Source organism: Gopherus flavomarginatus, chromosome 2 (genome assembly GCF_025201925.1).
Source record: "Gopherus flavomarginatus isolate rGopFla2 chromosome 2, rGopFla2.mat.asm, whole genome shotgun sequence".
In the NCBI taxonomy this organism is placed as follows: Eukaryota; Metazoa; Chordata; order Testudines; family Testudinidae; genus Gopherus; species Gopherus flavomarginatus.
Genome location: NC_066618.1, coordinates 130,830,985 through 130,839,844, shown reverse-complemented (window position 1 = coordinate 130,839,844; position 8,860 = coordinate 130,830,985).

The following is an 8,860-nucleotide window of genomic DNA, read 5'->3' as shown; positions in this document are numbered from 1 at the left end:
TGCAGTGAGTGAGGGGGGGCCCAGGACCGCACAGAGCTTTGAGAAGTGCATCCTGGCCCAGCGTAAGGAGGGAGAGGACATGGATGACTTCCTGGATGCCTTGGAGACGGCCTGCGAGCTGCACCAGGTAGCTCCGGCAGACAGGCTCCGGGTTCTCACCCCCTTACTGGACCCCAAGGCCGTGGCATTGTATCGCCAGCTGGGAGAGGAGGAGAAAGGAAACTACAAACTATTCAAGCAGGCCCTGCTGCGCAAGTTTGGGCTGACTCCTGAAATGTACCGGGAAAGGTTCCGGAGTCAGGATAAACCCCCTGAGGTCTCCTATCTGCAACTAGCCGTCCGCATGGAGGGATAGGCCAGCAAGTGGGCAGATGGGGCCCAGACGAAAGGGGACCTGGTTAAACTGCTGGTAGTGGAGCAACTGTATGAGCGGTGCCCATCCGACCTGAGGCTGTGGTTGAGGGACCAAAAGCCAGAGAACCCGGGACATGCAGGGCAGCTGGCTGATGAGTTTGTGAAGAGCTGGTCGGGGGTGGCAGGGAGGAGTCTCAAAGGAACAGGCCCGCCGCGATGCAGAGAGAGAGTCATCCTGGGACCTCCCAAAGGGGGAATAGGGAGAACCCTCTCCCAAGGGGAACACCCAGCGTCAGGGACAACCGATCGGTTCGAGGGGACCAACGGGACATGAGCTGCTATCAGTGTGGCCAGAGGGGCCACATACGGTCCCAGTGCCCCAGACTCAAGGACAGACTGAGCAGACTGACCCCACACTGGGTGAACTTGGTAGAGACTCAGCCGGATGAGGGGCAGCGTTCGCAGGAAAGGGGGGGTGGCCGCGTACCACCTGGGAAGGAGGGAGGAGGGCCCCAGGTCAGCTCCTCTGGGGGGCTGGATGCTCCAGGCTCCGAGTTTTTGGTTTACAGGGTGGGAGCGGGGCTGCCCCTCCGGAGAGAGTGCCTGGTTTCCCTGGAGGTTGATGGGAGGAAGATCACTGGGTACTGGGAGGCGGGTGCAGAGGTGACGCTGGCCCGGCCCGAGGTGGTGGCCTCAGATCGGATGGTGCCCGACACCTACCTGACCCTGATGGGCATGGGCGGGACCCCATTCAAAGTGCCCGTGGCGAAGTGGGGGGCCAAGGAGGGCCCCAAGGACTTGGAGGTACACTCATATTTGCCCACAGAAGTGTTAATGGGGAAGGACCTGAAGGTCTGGCCAAGTAACGCCTGAGGTGCCCTGGTCGAGACCCGTAGTCAGAGTCAGTGCAGGGCACTGCACCCTGACAACGGAGAAGGTACTGTGCCCGAGGTGCAGGACTCTAACCTGGTGGGGAGGGAACGCACAGGGACATGGCTCAGAGAGGCTGCGGCCTCAGACCCAGCCAGTGAGAGAGAGTAGGTCCCCATCTCTGTCCCAGCTGCTGAGTTCCAGGCTGAGTTGCAGAAAGATCCCTCCTTGCGGAGGCCAAGGGACCTGGCTAACCTCAATGCGGTACAGACCATGAGGAGAGGTTGCAAGGAGAGGTTCCTGTGGGAGAAGGGGTTCCTGTACCAAGAATGGGCTCCCCCCGGGGAAGTGGAGTCATGGGGGATCAGGAGGCAGCTGGTGGTTCCCCAGAAGATTCGCCACAAGCTGCTGTACCTGGCCCATGACATTCCTCTTGCAGGGCACCAGGGAATCCGGCGCACCAGGCAGAGGCTGCTACAGAACTTTTACTGGCTTGGGGTCTTTACCCATGTTGACAGTACTGCCAATCCTGTGACCCCTGCCAGAGGGTGGGGAAGGCCCGGGACAAGGGGAAAGTGGCTTTGAGGCCTTTACCCATCACAGAAGAACCTTTCCAGAAGGTGACCATGGACATAGTGGGATCTCTCAGCAGGGCGACCCGGTCGGGGAAGAAATACATCCTGGTGGTGGTAGATTTTGCCACTCGCTACCCCGAGGGGGTGGCCTTGTCCTCTATCGAAGCAGACACCGTGGCAGATGCACTGCTGACCATTTTAAGCCCGGTGGGGTTCCCCAAGGAAGTCTTAACAGACCAGGGGTCCAACTTCATGTCGATCCTGCTCCGGTGCTTGTGGGAGAAATGTGGGGTCCAGCACAACTGGGCCTCAGCGTATCATCCCCAGTCCAACGGGCTAGTGGAAAGATTCAACGGGAAGCTAAAGATGATGCTAAAAACATTTATGAACCAGCACCCGCAGGACTGGGAGAAATACTTTCCTCACCTGCTGTTCGCGTACAGGGAGGTACCCCAGGAGTCTACTGGGTTTTTGCCTTTCGAATTGTTATATGGAAGGTGGGTAAGGGGGCCCCTGGACCTGATGAGAGACGAATGGGAGGGGAAGGCCACTCCCGATGGAGAGTCGATGGTGGAGTATGTCCTGACCTTCTGGGAAAGACTTGCGGAGCTCATGGGCCTGGCCAGGGAGAATCTAGCCCGAGCCCAGAGGAAGCAGAAGGTCTGGTATGACTGCACGGCACGGGCCCATGCCTTCACCACCGGGGATCAAGTGATGGTTCTCATCCCTGTGAGGAAAAGCAAACTCCAGGCTGCCTGGAAGGCCCTTTCAAGGTTGTCAAGCAACTAAATGAGGTAAACTATGTGGTGGAGCTGTCAAACCGGGCTCGTCACCGCCGGGTGTACCATATGAATACGATGAAGCCATACTATGACGGGGGAATGTGGTGTTGGCCGTGTGTGGACATTGAGAGAAGCATGGAGATGACCCTTTAGTGGATCTATTCCCTGGGACGAAAGCTGGTTCCCCCCTGGAGGCAATTCCCCTCTCTAATCAGCTGATCCTGGCCCAGCACGCTGAGATCAGAGGGGTGCTGCATCTATACCGACAGCTGTTTTCCAACCAGCCTGGATGCACTAATTTGACTGTCCACCTGGTGGAGACCGGATCACATCCACCTATAAGATGCTCCTCCTTTCGGGTCACTGGGAAAACTGCCCAGGACCTAGAAAGAGAGGTCAGGGACATGCTGGCTCTGGGGATGATCCAGCCGTCTTCCAGTCCTTGGGCCTCGCCTTTGATACTAGTCCCCAAGAAGGACATGTCGATCTGGTTCTGTGTGGACTATCGAAAGCTCAATGCCATCACTGTATCTGATGCTTACCCCATGCCTAGGCCTGACGAGCTCCTAGACAAGCTGGGAGGCGCTCGGTACCTCACCACCATGGATCTTACAAAGGGTTACTGGCTAGTGCCGCTGGACGCAGATGCCAAGCCGAAATCGGCCTTTATCACTCCTCTGGGGCTCTACAAGTTTCTGACCCTACCCTTCGGCCTCAAGGGAGAGCCGGCCACCTTCCAGTCCCTGGTGGATCAGCTACTGCAGGGGATGGAGAGTTTTGCCTTGGCGTATATTGACAACATCTGCGTCTTTAGCCAGACCTGGGAGGACCACGTGTCCCAGGTTAAACAAGTGCTGGACCGACTCCGAGAGGCTGGGTTAACCGTAAAGGCTGAGAAGTGCAAGGTGGGGATGGCTGAAGTATCTTACCTGGGCCATCGGGTGGGGAGCCACTGCCTAAAGCCGGAACCAGCCAAGGTGGAGGTGATCAGAGACTGGCCCTCTCCCCAGACCAGTTAGCAGGTCCAGGCCTTTATTGGGATGGCGGGGTACTATCGAAGGTTCGTGCCCCACTTTAGTGCCATAGCTGCCCCCCTCACTGAGCTGTGCAAGAAGGGGAAGCCAGACAAGGTGGTCTGGACCGAGCAGTGCCAGCAGGCTCTCCGGGCGCTGATGGAGGCTCTGGTTAGTGGCTCAGTTCTGGCAAACCCAGATTTTGACAAGCCCTTTATGGTGTTCACTGATGCTTCAGACATGGGACTAGGGGCGGTATTAATGCAGGAGGATGAAAAGGGGGAGAGACATCCCATCGTGTACCTGAGCAAGAAGTTGCTACCCGGGGAGCAGAACTATGCGGCCATCGAGAAGGAATGCCTGGCCATGGTGTGTGCCATTAAGAAACTGGAGCCATATCTCTTTGGGCGACACATCACTGTGTACACCGACCAGTCTCCCCTGACCTGGCTGCACCAGATGAAAGGAGCCAACACCAAGCTCCTGAGGTGGAGCCTGCTCCTGCAGGACCATGACATGGACGTGGTCCATGAGAAGGGAAGTGCCAACTTGATAGTGGACGCGTTGTCCCAGAGAGGGGGCCTTGAACTTCCCCAGGTCACTGGCCAGAGTGACCCCGGTCAGTTCAGTCTCAAAGGAGGGAGAGATATGATGGGGTAGGGACTGTCTGTGTGGGGATGGGAGAGCTGGGGAGGACTTTAGGTGAGGGACAGGATCTTTAAGCCTGTAACCTGAGCCAGGTAATGGGGAGGGGGTTAGCACATGGGCCCGGGAAGCTGGACAAAGGAATCAGCCGGCTGGAGGAGGGGCAGTTCGGTTTCAGTTTTGGGCTGGGTGATGGGAATTCAGAGGATCCTATGCTGAGATCCAAGCGCCCTGAACCCCAAGAAGGACTCGATGGAGGGGTCCTTGTTGTGCCTCCAAGCTCTGCTGTAACCTGCATTCCTGTTGTCCACTAAACCTTCTGTTTTACTGGCTGGCTGAGAGTCACTGTGGGTCCCAGGAAGAGGGATGCAGGGCCGGACTCCCCCACATAGGGGTCCCAGGTATAGGACCCCTGGAGCTAGAGTTAGGGGCCCCACGGGTAGAACCCCTGCAGCTAGGGTTTGGGGGCCCAGGGAAGGGGCCCTGAGCTAGGGTTAGGGGTCCCAGAGGTGAGGCCACAGTAATTAGGGTTAGGGGTCCCACGGGAAGGGCCTCTGGAGCTAGGGTTAGGAGCCCCACAGGTAGGGCCCCTGGAGGTAGAGTTACGGGCCCCACGGGTAGGGCTCCTGGAGCTAGGGTTAAGGGCCCCAAGAGTAGAGCCTCTGGAGCTAGGGTTAGGGCCCCCAGGGGAAGGGCCCCTGGAGATAGGGTTCAGGGTACACCGGAAAGGCCCATGGACCTAGGGTTAGGGGTCCCACTTGTAAGGCCTCTGGAGCTATCGTTAGGGGACCAAGGAGTAGGGACCTTGGAGCTAGGGTTAGGGGTCCCAGGAGTAGAGCCTCTGCAGATATGGTTAGGGATCCAACGTGTAGTGACCCTGTAGTTAGGATTAGGTGTCACACGTGTAGGGTCCCTGTAGCTAGGGTTAGGGGTCCCAGGTGTTGGGCCCCTGGAGCTAGGGTTAGGTCCCCACATGTAGGGCCCCTGGAGCCAGGGTTAGGGGCTCAACGGATGGGGCCCCTGAAGCTAGGGTTAGGGGCTCCAGGGATAGGGCTCGTGGAGATATTGATAGGGACCCCATGGGTTGGGCCCCTGGAGCTAGGCTTAAGGGCCCCAAGGGTCGGGCACCTTGGGCTAGCGATAGGGACCACAGGGGTACGGCCCATGGAGCAAGGGTTAGAGGTCCCAGGGGTAGGGCACCTGGAACTAGGGTTAAGGGTCTCTGGGGTAGGGCCTCTGGAGCTAGATTTACAGGCCCCACGGGTAGAGCCCCTGGAGCTAGGGTTAGGGGCCCCACGGGTAGGGCCTCTGGAGTTGGGGTTACAGGTCCAACGGGTAGGGCCTCTGAAGCTAGGGTTAGGGGACATATGGGTAGGGCGCCTGGAGCTAGGGTTAGGGGCCTCACGGGTAGAGACCCCGGTGCTAGGGTTAGGGGTCCCAAGGGTACGGCCCCTTGAGATAGGGTGAGGGGCCCAACATGTAGGGCCCCTGGATGCAGGGTTAGGGGCCTGATGGGTGGGGCCCCTGGAGCTGGGGTTAGGATCCCCAGGGATGGGGCCCCTAGAGCTAGAGATAGGGTTCCCAGGGGTGGGGCTCATGAGCTATGGTTAGGGGCCCCACGGGTATGGACCCTGGAGCTAGGGCTAGTGACCCCAACGGTCGGGCCCCTGGAGCTACTGTAAGGGGTCCCAAGGGTAGGGCCTCTGGAGCTATGGTTAAGGGCCTCACGTGTAGAGTCCCTGGAGCCAGTGTTAGGGGCCCCAAGGGTAGGATACCTGGAGCTAGGGTTAGGGACCCCAGAGATGGGGCCTCTGGAACTGGAGTAAGAGGTCCCAGGGGTGAGGTCCCTGGAGCTACGGTTACGGGCCCCAGGGGTAGAGCCTCTGGAACTTGGGTTAGGTGTTCCACGGGTAGGGCCTTTGGAGCTAGGGTTAGGGGCCCTTGTGTTAGGCCTCTGGAGCTAGGCTTAGAGTCCCCACAGGGAGGGCACCTGTAACTAGGGTTTGGGGCCCCACAGCTAGGGCCCCTGGAGCAAGGGTTAGGGGACCCACGGGTAGGGACCCTGGAGCTAGGGTTAGGACCTCCAGGGATGGGGCCCCTTGAGCAAGGGTTAGCGGTCCCAGGGGTGGGGCCCATGGAACTAGGGTTAGGGGTCCCACAGGTATAGCCCTTGGAGCTAGTGCTACTTGCCCCAGGGGTAGAGAACCTGGAGCTAGGGTTAAGTATCCTAGGGTTAAGTATCCAAGGGATAGGAGTCCCAGGGTTAGGGCCCCTGAAACTAGGGTTAGGGGTCCCATGGGTTAAGCCCCTGGAGATATGGTTAGGGCCCCTACACGTAGGGCCCCTGTAGCTAGGGTTAGGGGAGCCACGTGTAGGGCCCCTATAGATAGTGTTAGGGGTCCCAGTGGTAGGGCCCCTGGAGCAAGGGTAATAGGCCCCAAGTGTAGGGCACCTGGAGCTCGGGATAGGGGAACCACATGTAGGGCGCCTGGAGCCAGGGTTAAGGGCCCCAGGAATGGGGACCCTTGAGCTAGGGTTAGGGGCCCCAGGGATGGGGCCCCTGGAGCTAGGGTTAGGTGTCTCATGGGTTGGTCCCCTGGAACTAAGGTTAGGGGTCCCATAGGTAGGGCCCCTGGAGCTAGGGTTAAGAGTCTAAGGGGTAGGGCCTCTGGAGTTAAAGTTAGGGGTCCCACAGGTAGGGCCCCAGAGCTAGAGATTCCGGTCCTAAGCGTAGGGCCCCTGGAGGTACGGTAAGGGCTCCCAAGGGCAGAGCTCTTGGAGTTAGGCTTAGGGGCCCTAGAGAAAGGGCCCCGATGGTAGTGTTAGGGGTCCCACGGGTAAGGACCGTGGTTCTAGGATTAGGGGTCCAAGGGGTAGGGCCCCTTGAACTTGGGTTAGGGGCCCCACATGTAGGTCCCCTGGAGCCAGGGTTCGTGGCCCCACAGTTAGGGCCCCTGGAGCTAGTGTTAGAGGCCCCAGAGATGGGGCCGCTGTTGCTATGGAAAATTGTCCCGGGGGGGATCCTGAAGCTAGGGTTAGGGGCCCCACGGGTAAGGACTCTGTAGTTACGGATTGGGTCCCCAGGGATGGGGCAGTGGAGCTAGCGTTAGCGGTCCCATGGGTAGGAACCCTCGTACTAGGGTTTGGGGTCCCAGAGGAAGGTCCAATTCAGCTACGGTTAGGGGCCACACGTGTAGTGCTTCTGGAGCCAGGGTTAGAGGCCAGACGAATAGGGTCCCTGGAGCTAGGGTTAGGGGCCCCAGGGATGGGACCCCTGGAGCTAGAATTAGGGGACCCAGGGGTGAGGCTCCTCAACTTAGGGTTAGGGGCCTCAGGTATAGGGCCCCTGGAGATAGGACTATGGGCCCGGCGTACCAGGGGTATGACCCTTTGAGCTAGAGTGAGGGGCCCCACGTGTGGGGGCCCTGGAGTAGGGCTAGGGGCACCACAGGTATGGCCCCTGGAGCTAGCGTAAGGGGCCCCAGGGATCTAGCCCCTGGATCTAGGGTTAGGGATCCCAGGACTGGGGTCCCTGGAGCTAGGTTAAGGGGCCCCAGGGGTAGGTCCCCTGGAGCTTGGGTTATGGGTCCCAAGGGTAGGGGCCCTGGAACTAGGGTTAGGGGCCCCATGGATAGAGCCCTTGGAGTCAGGGTTAGGGGCCACAAGGGTAGGGCCATTGGAGCTAGGATAAGGGGCACCAGGGATGTGGCTCCTGGAGCTAGGGTTAGAGGTCCCAAGTGTAGGGCCCATGGAGTCTGGGTTAGGGGCCCCACAGGTAAGGCTCCTGGAGCTAGGGTAAGAGGCCCCACGGGAAGGGTTAGGGCTTCCACGGGTCGGGCCTCTTGAGCTAGGGTTAGGGGACTTACGGGTAGGGTGCCTGGAGTTTGGTTAGGGGTCCCAGGGATAGGGCCCGTTGATCTAGGGTTAGAGGCCCCACGCATAGGGCCTCTGGAGGCAATGTTAGGGGTCCCACAGGTAGGGCCCCTGGAGCTAGTGTTAGAGGCCGCAGGGATGGGGTCCCTGGAGCTACGGTTAGGGGCCTCAGGTGTGGGGCTCCTTCAGCTAGAGTTACGTTCCCCACCGGTAGGGGCCCTGGAACTAGGTTTAATGGCCCCACAGTACGGCCCCTGGAGCTAGGGAAAGGGGCCCCCCGAGTAGGGACCCTGGTGCTAGGGTTAGGGGTCCTGGGTTAGTGCCCCTTAAACTAGAGTTAGGGGCCACAGGTATAGGGCCCCTGGAGCCACGGTTAGGGGCCAGATGGGTGGGGCCCATGGAGCTAAGGTTAGGGGCCCCAGGGGTGGGGTCCCTGGAGGTAGGGTTAGGTGCCCCACGGGTACGGACCCTGGTTTAAGGATAAGGGGTTCCAGGGATAGGGCCCCTGAAGCTAGGGTTAGCTGCCCCACGTGTAGGGCCTCTGGAGCCAGAGATAGGGCCCCTGGAGCTCGGGTAAGGGGCACTAGGGATGTGGCCCCTGGAACTAATGTTAGCGGTCCCAGGAGTGGGGCCCATGTAGCGAGGGTTAGGGGGCCAAGGTCTTGGCCCCCTGGAGCTAGGTTAAGTGGCCCCAGGAGTAGGGCCCCTGGAGCTAGGGTAATGGCTCCCAGGGGTAGGGGCCTCGGAA